We start from the raw sequence: 20045 nt of genomic DNA, 5'->3' as shown, positions 1-20045 counted from the left end.
TGCGAGTAATATTAATTATATGTTAATTACATAAATCTTTCTGTTAATTTTTCTCTTCTTTTTATTTGATTAGTTTCAAAACTTGAATCCTATGTTTTCTTTTATACATTATTTTTATTTCTTCGAATCAAATAATAAAATTAAATGTTTGATATGTTTAGTTTTTCTCCCTTCTTGTAATTAATTAAAATCTCTAAACGTAATAACATGATCCAGTTGAGGATATAATCTAATCTTCCTGTAATATGAATTAATTTACTCCTCCCCCCCCCCCCCCCCCCCCCCCCAACCAAAAAAAAAAACACCAAACAAACAAACAACAACAACAACAAAAAACAAAAAAAGAAAAAGAAAAAGAAAAAGAAGCTAATTTCCACTTTTTGTCACAAATTTTGGCTGCAACCGACCAAAAAAAAAAAAAAAATCACGGAACTGCAACCGAGATTCTCTCCTTTTTCTTCACCCTAGAAGTACCACTCAAACAATCACAAGGCTGCAACGCTGGTACTAAATTAAACAAACACTTAGCTCTTGAAAGGGGTTAAAAAAAAAAAGTGTTTATTTTAAAATATTTTGAAAATATTTTTTTCTTCAATTTTATAGTTAATTGAAAAAAAAGAAAATAAAAGTATTCTTATTAATGCAATGATAAAGCATTTTACAAGGACTACCAAATATATTAATAAATTGTTGTTATTATTATTATTTTTTTTTTTGGGGGGAAATTCTGATATGATCGTCAAAGTGTTGTGATAGGCTATTGACTAATAGAGTCTTTTTACTACATGTTGACTAATAAAGTAAATGCGGCTACCAATGCGTTTTTCCTAGACCTGGCAATTTGGATCATGACATGGCAACACGACTCGAAAACGACACGGAATAAATGGGTTTGGGTTTAGTATAAATGGATTCGGGTCATAATCGGGTCAATCCATTTAACACGATTATTAATCGTGTCATTTTCGGGTTGACCTGTTTAACTCGAAATTGACCCGTTACGACCCATTTATTAAACGTGTCAGTTTCAATCCGACACGATTATATACCTATTACAACCCATTTAAATTTAATTTTAAATTAATATTTTATCACTAATATAATATTTAATAACTAAAAAATATTATAAATTAAAAATTTTATAACAATAATTTTCTATTACTAATTTTTTAAAAACAAAAAATACATCTTTAATAAAACAAAAACATAAAAATAAAAATAAAATAAAAAAAATTTTCGGGTTAATAGGTTAATTTTCGGGTTAACGGGTTAATAGGTTAGTTTTCGGGTTAATAGGTCAATTTCAGGTTAACGGATTAATAGGTCAACACGACCCGTTAAAATAATCGTGTTAAACGGGTCGTGTCGTGTTGACCTGTTTATAAACAGGTCGGGTTAGTGTTTTAGGTACTTGACACGATTAATAAATGGGTCGTGTTCGGGTTAGGCATTTTTGACACGATTATTAAACGGGTTGACACGAACACGACCCACCAACCCGAATTGCCAGGTATAGTTTTTCCCCTGTTCTTCTCCACAATACAGAGGCAGAGAAACGCAGCGTTTTGGGCAACTTACAAAGAGGGTTTCGGTGTCGTGGATAGGCAACCTGTCGGAGAACAATAAAAGATGGCAAAACGGCGTCGGAGAACCTGGCTGCAGCAACTTCGTTGGAGAGCCAAGGTCCGATGTTGGAAACAGAGGCATGTAGTAGTTAGAATTTGTATTATTTATTTATTTCAATAATGTTTTATGATTCTGAACTTACAGCACCTGGCCATGGCCAGAAATCGTATATATAAACGGCCATTAGATATGTAAAGAGAAATTAAAGAGAACAATGCTGGGTTGGGGTTGTAAGCCTTTAGGAGCAGAGCAGAGGGATAAAATGATGGAGCTTTTTAATTATATTTATATTATATATGTGTAATTAGGATAGTTCTAATTTTCACTAATTTTAAACTTTGCTTGTGGATTTTGTAGGTTATAAACATATGGCTGCTTCTTCTTCTTCTTCTTCTTCTTCGTCTCGTGAAAAGTATGAGGTGTTTCTCAGCTTCAGAGGAGAGGACACCCGAGATGGTTTTATTGGACACATTTATAATGGTCTTTGTTAAAAGCATATACTGATCTACAAGGATGATGAATACCTTGAAGGTGGGCTTGACGTATCAGAAATTATGGAGGCGATTAGGGGATCTAAAATTTGCATAACAGTCTTCTCCAAAGACTTTGCATCTTCCACGTGGTGTTTGGATGAAGTGATTCGCATACATGAATGCGAGAGAAATGGGAATGATGTCATATCCATTTTTTATTGCATAGAACCATTCATGGCACGAAAACAGGAGGAAAATTATGCTGTATCATTTAATAAATATGAACAATGTTTCGAGGACAATATGGACAAGGTGCAGCAGTGGAGAGATGCTCTCAGTAAAGTGACTGGTATCAGTGGTTATCATTCAAAGAAAGGAAGGGAACTTTCTATCTTATCAATTTATAATATGTGTATAAAATAAATAAATAATGACATATTGCTAAAGAGAGTAATAGTGTTTACTAATTAATTTCAGGGTGTCAAGTCCAGGGTCTAAGTGATGAGTTTTTAAGCTTAAAAGGTCCTTTTGTCAAACCCTCCAAGAGGTTGATAATACTTCCCCTTTCATATATTTCCTAAAAAGTCAAAACAGTAAATAAAGTACGATTCCCTTTTCTATAACCTACAATTTGTATTTGATTTCTTCATTTGCTAGGCTTGAGTACAAGTTTATGTTAGAAAATAACATGGATATATGTGTATATATATGGAATAACAATTATCAATAATCATTATCAAATACAGGAAATAAAAATATAAAATAAAAACCTGTATGTCCTTAGTTTTAATCTGCTGGTTGAAAAATAGTCCGAAGCCTGTGTGATACTACAGTGTCCTTAAGACAATTTATGTTCCACCGGTGCAGATGTTTTCTGACGGTTGTCTTCCAGGATACAACGGAATCGAAAACTTTTGGATGCAGCACCACCAAAGCTTTCCCTCGAACTTTCAGTATACCTTTACTTTTCCACTCTCTAAATGCAAACCTTTTTTTTTTTTTTTTTTTGAAATTCTTTTTTTCACTGTTCAAAAACTAGAATAAAAAAAAAAGAAACCAATCCTTTTTCTACTCTCTTCTCCCTCCTTTTTTTCGTACCCTAGAAAAGCCTTTTCCTTTTCAAAAAAAAAACACAAAACGGCACCAAAATAAATTTCATTTAATGCCCACTATTTCAAACCGTCCAAATCATTCAAATTCCTTAAAACGTTACAATCCCCCACATGAATGATTTGACTTCTAAGGACTATGCAAGACTCTGGTGGTAAAGCTCTGCAGTTGAAACCTACATAGGATAGGTAGATGTTACTCTTTGAATCTTCCCTTGTGCAACTATATCTTCTTCACTGACTAATGGTAGATGCGATATCTTTGAACCATTTCGTTGTTTGTGTAAATGATAACATAGTTCACACAGATTCCTCCCTGGTATACTTTAGTTCTCACTGTTGTGTTCATTTTGGCCTTGAACACCTGCCTGGTTCTGCAAGAGTTTCTAAAGAATTGCGCCCTTAACAATTCTCCTTTAAAGCAGCCACTCTTCTCTCTCACATAGGTAATTCCTATTTCCAATGTAATCAGCATAACTATGCATAGATTACTAAACACACATTTTTAGGAATCATTAAAAGCATACTTCATGCTTAACCTCTATCTATCACTATTTCATCATAGGAATGGACAGAGGATTAACCCCCACAGTGATTCATACCAGTCTTTACAATTGCGTCGTCCCATTGAACCTAGATCTTGGGATCTCCAGTCAACTAGGTTGGGTTTCCATCGTATCGACTTTACTCACGGGCTTCAATCCCATTCCCCTCGATGACTTCTCAACTAGTTCTCTATTTAACCCTTTGGTTAGCGGATCCGCAATGTTATCCTTTGACTTTACATAATCTATTGAGATAACTCCAGTTGAGATTAACTGTCTAATAGAATTGTGTTCACGACGAATATGTCTAGACTTTCCATTATACATAATATTCTATACCCTACCAATCGCAGATTGACTATCACAATGTATACTTATAGCTGGCACAGGTTTAGGCCACCTTGGAATGTCCTCTAAGAATTGGCGTAGCCATTCTGCCTCTTCTCCACATTTATCTAATGCGATGAACTCTGATTCCATCGTGGATCGAGCTATCACTGTTTGTTTTGAGGACTTCCATGTTACAGCTGCACCCGCTAATATAAATACATAGCCACTAGTGGATTTTGAATCATTTATATCTGATATCCAGTTAGCATCACTGTATCCTTCTAATACAGCAGGATATCTCATATAGTGCAGTCCGTATTTACGAGTATATCGTAAGTATCTTAATACTCTAACGATTCCTTTCCAATGTTCATCATTTGGATTACTCGTGTATCTACTTAGTCTACTTATAGCATAGGCTAAGTCTGGTCTTGTACAATTCATTAAGTACATCAGACTTCCAATCACCCTTACATATTCCACTTGAGATACACTCTCTCCTTTATTCTTAGATAAATGTAAACTCACATCAATGGGTTTTCTGGCTATATTAGTATCATCTTTACTAAAATTAGCCCGTATTTTATCTACATAATGTGTTTGACTAAGAATGATACCATTCAAAGTCCTCGTGATTTTCATCCCTAAAATCACATCTGCAAGCCTCATATCTTTCATATCAAATTTGGATTTCAACATCGCTTTTGTAGTTTGGACCATATTGTCATCACTACCTATTATGAGTATGTCATCTACATACAGACAAAGAATGACATATCCATTCTCTGTATCTTTTACATAGATACATTTATCACACTCATTTATCTTAAATCCATCACTAAGCATGGCACTATCAAATTTTTGATGCCATTGCTTTGGGGCTTGTTTAAGTCCATACAAGGACTTTACCAATCTACAGACTTTCTTTTCTTGTCTTGGTATGGAAAAACCCTCAGGTTGCTCCATGTAGATCTCTTCATCGAGATCTCCATTAAGAAATGTTGTTTTCACATCCATTTGATGTACTTCAAGATTCCACAATGTAGTAATTGCCAGTACCATCCTTATGGAATTTATTCTCGTCACCGGAGAATAAGTATCAAAATAATCAAGGCCTTCTTGTTGCTTGTATCCTTTAAGTACAAGTCTTGCCATGTATTTATCTATTGTTTTATCTGCTTTCATCTTCCTTTTAAATATCCATTTATAAACTAACGGTTTACAACCTGGAGGAAGATCTACTAGTTCCCAGGTATGATTTTACAAGATGGAATCAATCTTACTTTTTATGGCTTCTTTCCATAAATTTCCTTCAGGAGAATTAATAGCTTCTTGGAAGCTTTGACGTTCACTTTCTAGCATATAAGTAAGAAAATCCAGACCGTAGAATTTTTCCATTCTTACTCTTTCGCTTCGTCTTAATTCAACCTCAGTCTCAACTTCGGTCTCCTGATCTTGATCACTATCATGATCATCATCACTGATAGCATTATAAGTTCGTTTAGACTTACTTGGTCCTGCTTCAATTTTATACGGAAAAATATGTTCAAAAAATGATGCATTTTTTGATTCCATTATTGTATTCTTGTGTATATCAGGAATCTCTGACTTATACACGAGAAACCGATATGCACTACTATTTTATGCATATCCTATGAAGATGCAATCTACTGTCTTGGGATCTATCTTTACCTTTTTAGGAGTAGGTACCACAACTTTGGCAAGACACCCCCACACTCGTAAATATTTATAGGTAGGTTGTTTTTCTTTCTAAAGTTCATAAGGTGTTTTCACCTGATCTTTACGGGGCATCTTATTTAAAAGGTCGTTTGCCGACAAAACGTCTTCCCCCCACAAGTTCTGAGGTACTCTAGAACTTAACAGCATTGCATTCATCATTTTTTTCAAAGTTCTATTTTTCCATTCAGCCACACCATTTGATTGCGACGAATATGGTGGAGTAACTTCATGTATTATGCCATGTTGAGCACAATGCTCTCCAAATGGAGTTACATACTCTCCACCACGATCACTTCTGATCACTTTAATTTTGCGGGTGAGTTGATTCTCAACTTCCATTTTATAGAGAATAAATTTCTCTATACCCTCATCCTTGCTCTTAAGCAAGTATACATAGCAATATTTCGTATTATCATCAATAAAGGTGATAAAATATTTATTACCACCTCTAGTCGGTGCAAACTTTAAATTACATACATCACTATGTATTAAATCCAGAGGTTCATTATTTCTTTCAATTGTTTGATATGATAACCTCGTTAATTTTGCTTCTACACAAGTTTCACACTTATGTTTGGTATCAATATCAAACGTGGGAATATGATTCAAGTTAATTAACCTCCGTAGAGAATTAAAATTAACATGACCTAGTCTACCATGCTACAAAATGGAAGACTCAAGCAAGTAAACAGAAGAAGTACTAGCTTTATTATTAATAAACTTTGGCTTTACAGTCATTACATTCAATTTGAACATACCATTGACTTCATAGCCCTTTCCCACAAACATCCCATATTGGACAAGATAACCTTGTCTGACTCAAACACTAATCTAAAACCATGTTTGATTAGCAGCGATCCAGACACCAAATTCTTTCGGATGTCTGGTACATACAATATACTATTTAGAGTCAAATCCTTCCCAGAGGTCATCTTCAGGACAATCTTGCCCTCCCCTTGGATTTCCGATGTGGCAGAATTACCCATGAACAACTTCTCCCCATTTGCCTTTGGTTCGAAGGAGGTGAACATGCTCCTATCTGCACACACGTGATGGGTTGCACCTGTATCTATCCACCACTCTCTTGGGTTAGAACCCACTAAGTTCACCTCAGAGACAACAGCGTTTAGGTCAATATCATCAACCTCTCTTGTGATGTGCTCCATCATCTGTGCCTCCTTGTTCCTTTTTCTTTTCGGTAATCTACAATCTGCCGCTCTGTGACCCATCTTGTCACAATTGAAGCATTTTCCTTGGAACATGGCATTTTTGGAGATGCCTCCTTTAGGCCCCAACTTGGAACTCATTCCAAGTTTCTTCTTTTGACTCTTGGAGCTACTCCTATGCTCCACAACATTGGCCTTTATAGCGGCCTTCATGGATCTCCTGTCAGATCTCCTATTATCATCTTTTATGCAAAGCTTGCTAACAAGAGCCTCTATATCCATCTCCTTTCTTTTGTGCTTCAGATAATTCCTGAAGTCACTCCAACTTGGAGGTAGTTTCTCAATCATACAAGCCATTTAAAAGGCTTCATTAATGATCATCCCTTCATCAAGAAGTTCTTAGATGAGCACTTGCAACTCATGTACCTGACTCATTAGTGGCTTGGTATCCACCATCATATAGTCCAAAAATCTGCCTACCACAAACTTTTCGGATCCAGCATTTTTGGTCTTGTACTTCTGGTCCAAAGTTTCCCACAGCTCTTTCGCTGATTTTGAGCTACAGTACACTCCATAAAGGGAATCTGATAGGCCATTCAGGACATAATTCCGACATAAATAATCGGAATTCTTCCACACATCCACCGCCATCAGAGTTTCTTTGTCACTCTTTTCACTACTCGGTGATGCGTCTTCATTCAGAAACCTTGCAAGGCCCAATGTAGTCAGGTAAAACAACATCTTCTGTTGCCACCTTTTGAAATTCGCTCCATCGAACTTCTCAGGTCTTTCTGCACGACTTGCAGTAAAAGGAGCTTGAACCACAGGAGTCTGTTTTGTCACTTGTGCAACGGGCATATCTCTACTTGCCATTTCTATAAAATCATAAAAATCAGAAATCAATTAGTTGTTATTCTATCTTAACAAACTAATTCCAACCAATTTCCAATAGGAAAACACAAACAATATGATTTTCTAGGATTTCTGTATACACCCACAAAATTTATAGTTCACAGGCACTGTTCACATACTGTCACTAACACGTGGTGCATTCGCAGGCCGACATGTGGCATTCCTCAAACCGACACGTGGCGTCTTCGGAGACCAACACGCGAGTCATTCACAACGTGACACATGGCACACTTAAGGTGATGACACGTGGCGCTGTTATATTCTGACACGTGACACCACGGGAGATCGGCACGTGGCACCTGTAATAGGTCGCAACGTGTCAACTCAATGATCCGACACGGGGCTCTCTCACAGGACGACATGTGTCATCAGGACAGGTCGACATGTGGCCTTGCTATTGTGTGACACGTGGCATCTCCCCAGTTCGCCACGTAGCCTTGCCACTGTGCACGGTGTCACTGTTCATATGCCACGTGCGCTCTCTCTCATGGAGACATGTGGCGTGCCCATGCCAATTGGGCCACTATTCATGTGGGCTGGGTCTTATCTGGGCTTGAACCTTGTGTTGAACAGTAGCCTGTTCTAACCAGGGTTGGGCTTTTGAACTAGTCCATATACAACAGTACCCAACTTCAGACCCATTAACCCAAAATCCAGCCCATTTACCCATTTTTAACCCTTCTTCAACCTCCAACCGGGTCAAATGCGACCTATTTTACTGGTAAACGGGTTTTCTGACCCGGTTCATATTTTTTCACCTCTTTTTCACTAATCCAGCACCAAAAATTGTCCAAAAATCATCAAAAATCTTAAAATTCATGGGTAATTCAATTTTGTAAAAAAAAATTTTTAATTTTAAACAATGATAAAGAATTGCCCAAGAATTTTCAAACCTAAAAGAAACAACTTTCTCACAAACCCAACACAACAAATAGATCAAATCATGGACATGTATATTTTACAAAAATATTTATAAACATTTGAATAAGTAAAAACAAAAAAGACCACATGTCCATCACACAACCCACTCGGGTTTGAAGACTTTTTTTTTTGTTTTTTTTTTTCAACTGAAATGGGCAAAATTGTTTGGAAAAAAAATAATACACATGCCCACCTCATTTCTTTCACACGGGTTTCATCACAAACCAAGGGCAAAAATATAAATATATATAAATACAATAAAGGGCTAGAATAATTGATGGAAACAAAGTTTGAGAAACTAGATAAATAAAATATACTAATTCCCATGACAAATCTAATACTCGGGTGTGAAGATTTTTTTTTTTTAAAACAAAAAACTTTACACCCGAAAGTCACTAATTAACAACAAAATTGAACAATCCACATATATAAACATATATTCATGCGGAAATTATCTTAAGAATGTTAGAAAATAACATGGGTATATGTGTATATATGTGGAATAACAATTATCAATAATCATTATCAAATACAGGAAATAAAAATATAAAATAAAAACCTGTATGTCCTTAGTTTTAATCTGCTGGTTGAAAAATAATCTGAGACCTGTGTGATACCACAGTGTCTTTAAGACAATTTCCGTCCCACCGGTGCAGATGTTTTCTGACAGTTGTCTCCCAGGATACAACGAAATCGAAAACTTTTGGATGCAGCACCACCAAAGCTTTCCCTCGAACTTTCAGTATACCTTTGCTTTTCCACTCTCTAAATGCAAACCTTTTTTTTTTTTTGAATTTTTTTTTCACTGTTCAAAAACTAGATTAAAAAAAAAAAAAAAAGAAACCAATCCTTTTTCTACTCTCTTCTCCCTCCTTTTTCTCGTACCCCAGAAAAGCCTTTTCCTTTTCCAAAAAAAAACACAAAATGGCACCAAAATAAATTTCATTTAATGCCCACTATTTCAAATCGGCCAAATCATTCAAATTCCTTAAAACGTTATAGTTTATTGAAAAAATTGTTGAAGATGTTTTATTGAAATTGTCTAAGTATGGATAAACAAATGATCATTTCAAGAGGCACTTGATTGGAATTGAAAAGCCTGTGAAGAAAATTAAAGAATTGTTATGCATTGGCTCAGCGAATATTCGCTTCATAAGTGGTATGGCAGTATTGGAAAGACCACTCTTGCTCAAGCTATATTTCAAAGTGTATTTGGGGCAGAGTGGTCCTCTGTTTGAAGCAATGTCATCGAGGCTTCTTGTCGTGTGTTTGTAGAGGGAGAAGCAGTCATCAATTGGGATATCAAAAAGTCTGGGTTGGAGTAGTTAAATAAGACAAGTTGGTGAACGTTGTGGTCAATCCTCACATCAATTCCAAGAGAATCAATGCCCAATCAAATGAGTAAATGGTTTTTACATTATTCTCCATATTGATTAACACTATCGTTTATTGACCAAAAAAAAAACAAAAGAAACGCCAGCGTTTGAATACACACAAATAAGGCCTAATTAATTGTAAGGAAAGGAAAATCCTTCATTCTATTAATATTTAATTGGTTTTATTTTTTTTACCATCAGCATGAATTTTTCCATATTATTATTGCTTTTTTGCTTTTTTGTTTTCTTGTACAAAAAGCCTTATTATGTTTAGATTGATGAAATAAGAAAATTCTAGGAAGGAAAATATTTCAATCTTTTATTTTGATAGTTAAATGAGATTGAAAGGAAAGGAAAAAGTAGGAAAGGGAAGAAATTGATTATTTTATTTATCATGCTAATTGCTTTGTTTTTCTTTTAAAATTGGCAAGAAATAAATGGAAAAGAAAAGCTTTTAATAAATTTTTTAAATATTCCAAAATTATTTTTAGTATTATTATTATATGAAAGTATTTATTATCTTTCACAATTTTATTTTTCCTTTACGTTTACTAATTATCCAACCAAAATTTTTTAGTAAAAAATATTCATCTTTTTCCTCATTAAACTTGTCCTTTCTTTAACTTTTCTCCTTTCAATTCAAACATAGTGTTATTCTTACTTTTGTTTGACTAGTCAGAAAATTATACAACAAAGAGTATACATATCGATGATATTTTGGATTATTTATATGGCCTTACATATGTACGTCTAGTTGAGCATCATTGGTTGTCTTGCTGACTAAAATCTCTCAAACATTTGTGTATTTATTTCAAAGGGTTTTTTTCTTAGTTGCTAGGAGCATAGACTATATAGAATACGAATTTAATATATGTTAATTTTTCTGTTTTTCTGTTATTATCTGCAAGTGTTTGATAAAATACAAGTATAATTGAATGAATATGATAATAAAAACAATACTGATTTACTTTATTAACAAAACCATAATGTTGATTTTATAAATTTATACACATAAATTAAAAACGTTCTTCCAGACACTTTAAGCACTGATGTTAAAAAGGGCTACCAGAAAAAATCAGAACTTTACATGTGTTAGAAGTTTACACCATATTTAGCAAAAGTTTTGGTTCCTTTTGCCTCTGATTTTTTTTCCATCAAAGATTTTTTTTTATGTAAATCTATGTATATTTTATTTTTATTCCCGTTCTTTTATTGTTATTGTTTTTGTCATACTTTCGTAACAACATGTACATGGTGTCATTGCTCGACTTCACAATTCTATATGGTTTTCATCATGCTAGCTGTTTCTATTGTAGTTTTGTTTTGTGAATTCATTTTTGCACATAATTTGTATCCGACAAATTTCTAAATATTGGTGCTTTCTTGATGTCGCTTTCTGCCAAGTTTGATTTGAACTTCTCATTTGGACCACTATCCTTTGGGGTACACTCTCCTTTTCCTACTAGCAGCAAAGTTCAACAAATGTTGAGAATAATCCCATATGAAGCCTTTTGTCCCTACAAATTAACAAATTGGCACTAGTTGTTAATCTACATTAAGTTGTTGTTGATAGCTCTGTTCTTGGCGTGTATTAGTTGGAAAATTATCAAATGAATTCAAATTTAATAGAGGACAAAATTATAGGAAGTTTAATAGCTGATGTGTTTGTTAGTGTATGTAACATCCTGTCCCGAAGTACGCTGGAATTTTCTCATGTTGACCAAGGTTGATTGGGTTTGTCCGTCGTTGATCGAGAAGGATCAAACTTTGACTTTTTGACTCGGCAAGAATTCTAGGTTGATCGAGGCACCATTATGAAATATGCATTGACACGAGTCCATAGACTAGTAGCACGTCGAAAATGGAGCTACGGTTTGAAAGCTATGAGTAAAACAAGTTGATGTCCGAACTGTCCGAGGGTGTCGAAGTTGACTTTCTATTTTTGTGAAATTGAGTTTTGACTCATACATGGTTGTGAAGTACTCGTTGATACGAGTTTGTAAACTAGTGGCACACCCGATTCGGACATGTGGTTTTAAAGTTATGGACCTGCAAAATTTTTCAAATATTATATTATTTTAATATTATTTTTAAATGTGTGAACAATATATGCCACGTGTAACTTAGTTAATGGTGCCGTGTGTCACAATGAGAAAATACCACATGTCAGCCACAAGTAAATGTCATATTATATTATATTATATTTGTTATTATTTTATATATTATATTATTATGATAAAATTTTATTATTTTAATATTATTTATTTATTTTTTTAATTTTTTTTTTTCCTTTTTCTTTTTCTTTTTCTTTATTTTTCTTTCTTTCCCCACATGGGAAAACACCACGGGTTCTCTTTTCTTCTTCTTTTCTTCTTCTTCTTTCTTCTTCTTTCTTCTTCCTTCTTCATTCTTCTTCCTCCTGTCGGTCTCTCCTTGCTACATCTCTTCCTGCCACCGGACTACGACACGCACCAGACAGATAGAAAGCCTGTGGAAAACTCAGCCGGTAGCCTAAAGCACAAGGCTGAATGTCGCCGGACGCACCCGGATCGGGCCTCCATCGTCGGTGATAGCAAATTGGTTTTCGGGTGATCTCGCCATCACCCGGCTAAATTGATATTCCTTTCTACTGTTTTTGGACCCTCTGAGCTCAATTTTGAGATCCATTCAGCTCAATTCCTTGTTGTTTGAGAGATATGAGAAGTTGAACTTTGACTGAATCTTTCCGTCCATTTTCCAGTAACCGTGGGTTGATTTGAGCCCAACGGAAGTCGGTAGCGTATTTCTCATCTCTTTAGCTTCTTATAGGTACCTTGTTTGTGAATTATGATTGAGTATTTTGAAAGATGCTATTTTTGGATAAAATATTATTATTTTAATATGGTAGTCTGAAAGATGTACCTGTTTAATATTTAAATAATTGTTATTTATATTGAAGATGTTAAATTGCGTTGAATTGCATAAATATGGGTTGAATTAATATTTCTAAAATTGGGAAGCTGTTAATTTTGAAGGTGCTATTAAATTATTATTAAATTATTGTTAATTTTATTGTGAGATTATGGTATCTGTTAGAATATATTTTTGTATACTTATTTATATGTGAAGTTGTGAAATTATATGTGGATTAAATGATATTTGTTGTAAATTGATCTAAAAATTGAGAAATTAATTGTGTTAAATTACCGTGATAACAAAAATATATTATGTAATTTAAATTATGTAAGAATTTTTATATTGTTTTGGTGAAAATTGATTTTATGGATTTGAAGAAAAATATTTATTTAAAATTTAGTATTTCCAAAAAATATAATTAATTAATTATTCATAAATTTGATTTTATCTTATTTTATCGAAACTTATTATTTTAATAATACTATAAAAAAATTTATAATTTTTAGATGCACCATACACGTACTGGTGTTCTGTAGTTGTGGATGTGATTAGTGCGCAAGTGGATATGGATGTGATTAGGGTGCAAGTTGTAATATCTCCCGTGAGTTGCCATCGGACCGAGGGAAGGAAAGTTTGATATTGGCCATAGCCGCCCCCCTCCATGGCCAGAATAACGTTTTAAGCAGCGGGGCGGTGAGATGCCATGTGACCGTATGCCAATTTCTCTCTTTAATCTCCTCGTCAGACGATGCTTTGGGATGTTGGGCACCGTAGGACACCATTGGTATATAGTATGTGCATCAAGTATCTTTTGTGTGTATATATATATATATGTTATATTTGTATATATCACACCGTACGGGAACAGCGATCCGATGTGGTTCATGAAGAGCTAGCCTCGTCACTATGTTGCCTACGAGTCAAGTGGATTGGACGGCCAAACTAGGCAACCATCCCGGACTGTATTGGTAGCAGGGTGCTGGCAACAGCTGGAATCATGGATTGCGCAACATGTTGGAGGGTATTGTTTGTACCCCTGATACATAATTTGATTTTCTAGCATTATACTTAATTGCTTTTATTATCATTACTATTATTATTTATCAGAATTATGTTTACAATTATTTTTATTATTACTAATATTATCATCATCATTATGATTATTTTATTAGTATTGTCATTATTTATTTTTATTTTATTATTATTATCGTGATTTTCATACTGTAGCATTGAACAAGTATCATAACCAATGGGTGAGAAATATGGCCATCGGGCAAGTATGATAGTCCTTGAGCAAGTGACAGCCATCGGGCGAGTATGACAGCCCTTGGACAGATGTGGTTATATGATAGCCTTTGGGCATGTGGGATGACTGTTGATAGCCTCGAACGAGTTATATTAATATCATTATTAGCATTAAATGGTTGGTATTATTACTATTGTTGATATAGCGGTTAATTTATCTTTCTTTCTATATTACACATTGGTATATTTTTAAAATGATGTGAAATGTATTTGAGATTTGCAGCACTAAGTGGGTGGTGTGGGCGGTCATGAACCTTTGATGGTATATTTTGGTTGCTTACTTAGTAAATTATTTACGTTGTATATATATATTTGATATCTAATTTGTTATCGAAGTGCTGTCATTTGTGGAATTTATTTTTAGTAAGGTGGGAGAGATAAGGTGATAGTATATATGAGTGCATTTTCATACAGGTAAATTTTGGGCATGTTTTACCCTCAGGAGAAATGCTGCTGGATTTTCCATAGGAGGGTTCGGTAGGATCTCCCTGGGATCAGGATTTGTCTAGGGTTCTGGGAAGGGATTCCGGATGGATCCTGACAGTGTAGCAATTAGATGGTCTTAAATAGAAAATATTCAGCAATGAGTATGATTTAGAACTTAGAAGTGCAGAAGATACATTATCCAAGGTAGAATACCTATGTTCCATTTGATTTCTAACTCTAGTATGGAAAAAGAAATGGATATGTGTTTCCATGTACGTGTCAAATAGAGTTTTGAACATTAAATATAAATAGGAGTAAACTCCTTCCATTGAATAAACTACTATCCTTTTTCTTTTCAGAATAAATTATTATAAAATGAAATCTGTTTTTGATGTCATAATTACCATTTTTTTAGTGAATGAAAAATCTATTTTTCAGGATTGTGGTTTTGTTTTAAAATAGAATGGTAATTTTAATAAACAAAGCACAATTGGACTATCGCTAACTTTTTCTCTATTTGTATAATGATCTTAGGCTGAAGAATAATATGATGGGAGCCCAACAACGAATAGAAGCAAGCAGGTTAGTCATGTTCTTGTCAAGCTAGTCTCTTTCTATGTTTTGGTGGTAAAGCTTTATCAGTACATTGTTATGAACTTGTTTTGCTTCCTGTGATCGAACAGACATTTTGAAATGCAGAGATGTCCTAACCACAACAATCAACTATTTAGAAATAACAATAAGCAAATAAATATAAAAAAGTGAGAGTAAAAAAAAAATTACACTAAAAATATATATGGTTGGACCGCTGTGGTCTATGATCACAGCACAAGCAAGGAAAAAGGTTCTCATTTACATTTTGAAGTTATACAAGCTGCTTTGGTCTTTAATAATTGCTTCCGAAGATATATAAAATATGGAGAACACTTTTTCTCTTTCTAAACTGGGTTTCTCTCACTTCATATAACCCCAGCTCGAGCTCCAATAAAAAAAAGATCATCAATAAGGGGGTGAAAATTCACCAGACCCACTAAGGAAATGCTAAAAAAATTTCATCTTGTGACCAGGTGCATGAACTTGAAATGGCAGCACATCGGCTTTGGTTTTCTACAAACCCTTGTCTCATCTATTCACTCATGCCACCTCATATGTGTCCTTTTTGCCTTGTCAAATCAAAAGACAAGACCCATAAAGCTTGCACTAATTTTGTTACTATTTATCAAGAGATTCAAACTGTATAGCAAGTAATATATATATATATATATCTACTGTAACACCCCGTCCCGAACCATGTCGGAATTTTTGCACGTTGACCGAGGTTGACCGTTGACCGTTGACCGAAGGGGTCAAAAGTTGACTTTTTGATCCGGTTGAAATTCTAGGTTGACTGAGGTACCGTTACGAAGTACACGTTGGCACGAGTTCGTAGACTGGTAGCACGTTGAAAACGGAGCTACGGTTTGAAAGTTTTGAGCAAAACAAGTTGAGGTCCAAACTGTCCAAGGGGTGCCGGAGTTGACTTTTTATTCATGCAAGGTTGAGCTTTGACTCATGCATGGTTGTGAAGTGCTCGTCGATACGAGTCCGTAGACTAGCGGCACGTCCGATTTGGACATGTGGTTTGAAAGTTATGGACCTGTAAAGTTTTTCAAATACTGTATTATTTTAATATTATTTTTACACGCATAACGATGTACCACGTGTGACTTAATGAAGGTGGCCATGTGTCACCATGGTGAAATGCCACATGTCAACCATGTTTAAAAAATCAAATTATTTTTATTATTATTCTAAATAATAATATTATTATTTAATTATTTTTATTTTTCCTTTTCCTTTTTCTTTTCTTTTTCTTTTTCTTTTTCTTTTCTTTTCCCCACGTGGGAAAACACCATTCTTTCTTTTTCTTTTTCTTTTTCTTTTCTTTTTTCCCTTCTTCTTCCCCGAAACACACACAACACACACAGTTATTTTTCTTCCCTCCGGCCGTCCCTCTCTCTCCCCCGTGTTTTCTTTTTCCGGCCACCCATACTGTACACGCGCCGGCCAGTGACGTGCGGAAGGAGGAGGCGAGCTCGGCCGCCAAGTTTCACGGCCAGCCGCCGCCGGACGCGCGCCGATCGGGCCGGAGAAGCCGCCGGCCGCCGGATTTTCTCTCTCCTCTTTTCTTGTGTTTTCCGGCCAGCCCACTCCCAATTGAGCCTCCTATCCCCCTATTTTGGGTCCTCTGAATTCAAAAATGGTCTCCAATCCCAAAAATTCAAACCGGTTTGAAAGATCCCTCAAGATCAAAACCGGCCGAACCTTTTCGGTCAAATTCCGGCCACCTCCGGCGGAATTGGGGTTGATGGAGACCGGATTTGTGATCCTCATTCCACGAGCTTCGATTCGGTATATTATTCGACCATTTTGGTTAAAGTTTGTGTTTTACCCCCTGGGTACCGGGTATTATTTACCCGAATAAAATATTAATTTATTTGACTGTCTGTGAATTTTATTCTAGGAGCACCGGTGAGTCGTAGAATTGATCCCGTGGTGGATCATGGGTTAATTGCATGCTCCAGGTGAGTGACCCACCTTTAAAAATATTTTTGGGGTAATTAATTGTATTTATGTGGTATTAATTTGATATCTGTAATTTGTGCTCATGTGGTGTATTTTAAATATAATCGGGAAAAATATTATTTTATATATATATTTACCCATTGGTGCTAAATGAAATTTTGGGGTCATTAAGAAATTCCCAATTATTATTTTACTGTGGTTTAATTTATTTATTATGCATGAGCAAAGTATGTTCCGGTATTAATTGTACGTGGTTTCAGTATTAATTGTTCCGGGCATAATTGGGTTAATATTTTATGAAAATATTTGGTTAAATTTTATAAATTATGCCCGCGGTATTTTTATGGTTGCATCTCGTATTTCGAGAAAATTGTGGTTTGTTGTTATCGCTGTTTCGTACCGGGTTATTAAATAAAAATATGTGGGATGGTATTTTGTAAAAATTTGGTATACTTCCCACGGTGGTTTTTGGAAAAACGGTACGGTTGGTTATTATTGTTTATTTTTAGACGCACTCATACAGTATTGGTGTTCTGGTGTATGGTGTATGGACACGTGGTAGTGCCCGGTTATTATCTGGTGTAGCGCACGATTTTTACTTCACCCGTGAGTTGCCATTGGACCGTGGGCAGGCAAGGTTATTGTTGCGCACAGCCGCCCCCCTCCTTGGCCGGGTGATGGTTTTTAGCAGTCGGTACTGTCGGGACGCCGAAGTGACCACTGCAGGTTTCTCTCTTTAACCTCCCGCCAGTCGGTGCTCGGGATGCTGGGTATCGGAGGGCATCACCGGTATATGGTGTGGTGCGTCAGGTGTAATTGTCGGTGTAAATTGCAAATAAAGTTTAAAACCCCAAAGGTGTTCAAAAATTATTTATTATAATTTACTACATTTTATTATATTTGGGGTGTTTATTTATTTAATTGTTGTTTGTTAAATTATTTAATCCCTTGGTTTTTTTGGGAGGTATGTACATTGGGTTTTGTGAAAAGGTTTTAAAAAGGGAACATTTCAAACGGAGCGATTGGTGAGAGTTTTGAGAGAAATTATTATTTTCCAACCGTTATTATTATTATTTATTTATTAATTGTTGGTATTCGTTCTATTCCTTAATTGCTATTACTATTATTTTTATTATCACAAAAGGTGTTCAGTAGTTCAGGTTACTCACTGAGATGATTAGCATCTCACACTCTTAAATTCCGTTCCCCTAGGTCCAGGTTGGAGACGTTGATTGTCCGGGGCGAGCCCAACGTCTCAGTTCGTTGCCGAAGGTTCAAGAAGTTTTTCTTCCCTTTTTCCTCTCGACCTTGTATTGCTTCTTTATCTGTCATTTTATAAATTCCGCATGTATCTGTTTAATGCTCTGTATACTGTATTGGACGTGTAGTTGTTTTTTAATGCACTGGGTTGCTGCTGTTGTTTTATTTTGAAGTGTTGCAATTTGTGGAACCAATTTGTAGTATTGTGGGAGGAATAAGGGGATGAATATAGAAGTGTGTTTTCAGTGCAGGTAATTGGTGGTAAGTAAATCCCTTAGGAGAGGCTCTGCCGGATTTTCAGTTGGAGGGTTCGGTAGGGTTTCCCTGGGATCAGGGCTGTCTAGGGTTCCGGGGAAGGAATTCTGGACGGGTCCTGACATCTACAAACAGCATACAATCCACAATTAATTCACAAACAAATAAATATAGATAAAAAGAAGATTTTCAGAACAAATCCATATGAAAATTCTAGAGAGAGAAAGACAAGCACCTAAATATAAAAGAAAAGAGAGAAAAAAAATACACAAAAAGTTTTACATGGTTCTATCAAGATGATCTACGTTCACAAACAAATAAGGAAATGATGATTTTCATTATCTTGAAGAGATTACAAGCTTAATCATCAATAACCTGACACCAACGATGGGATTTTGAAGAATTCACTGTTTCTCTCTCTAAAACCAAGTAGAAAACACCCTTAGATCTGTTTGGCACGAATTCCTAGGCTAACATATCATTAAAGAGGGGCAAAACCATAATTTTGGTTTTTTTTTTCTTTTTCTCTCTTCTCTTACTTTCTTCCTCTTCACTTCATCACCAAACATCATCCCATTAACTCCTCTTGTTTATCATTAATTTAGAGTCACAAAAAACAACATTTCTTAGCTTGATTCTAAATTCATAAACTCTTCAAATCACTTCTCATCACTCCTTGCTTGCACACACATCCTCATCACTCACTTTACACATTGGTTAGACTCATACAGAGCCTAAGCTTCTCCATTGGCACTACCTTGGTCAACATATCCACCAGATTCTTTTCACCCGCAATCTTCACCAAATCCACTTCACCTTTATCGATTAATTCTCGAATGAAGTGGTACTTCTTCTCGATATGCTTTGTACGGTTCGAGAAGGCTTGATTCTTTGCCAAGAAAATTGGACTTTGGTTGTCACAATGCACAATGACTTGGTTTTGGGGAACATCAAGCTCATTTACCAACCATTTTAACCATAATACCTCTGTTGTCACTTCGATGGCTGCCATATATTCGGCTTCAGTACTTGAGAGTGAAACTACCAGTTGTAACGATGCTTTCCAACTAATTTTATTACCCCAAGTCGAAAATATATAACCCATCGAAGACTTTCTCTTGTCTTGATCACTACCAAGGTC

This window comes from Ziziphus jujuba, chromosome 6, assembly GCF_031755915.1.
Source record: "Ziziphus jujuba cultivar Dongzao chromosome 6, ASM3175591v1".
Lineage (NCBI taxonomy): Eukaryota > Viridiplantae > Streptophyta > Magnoliopsida > Rosales > Rhamnaceae > Ziziphus > Ziziphus jujuba.
Note: the sequence above shows the minus strand (reverse complement) of the source record.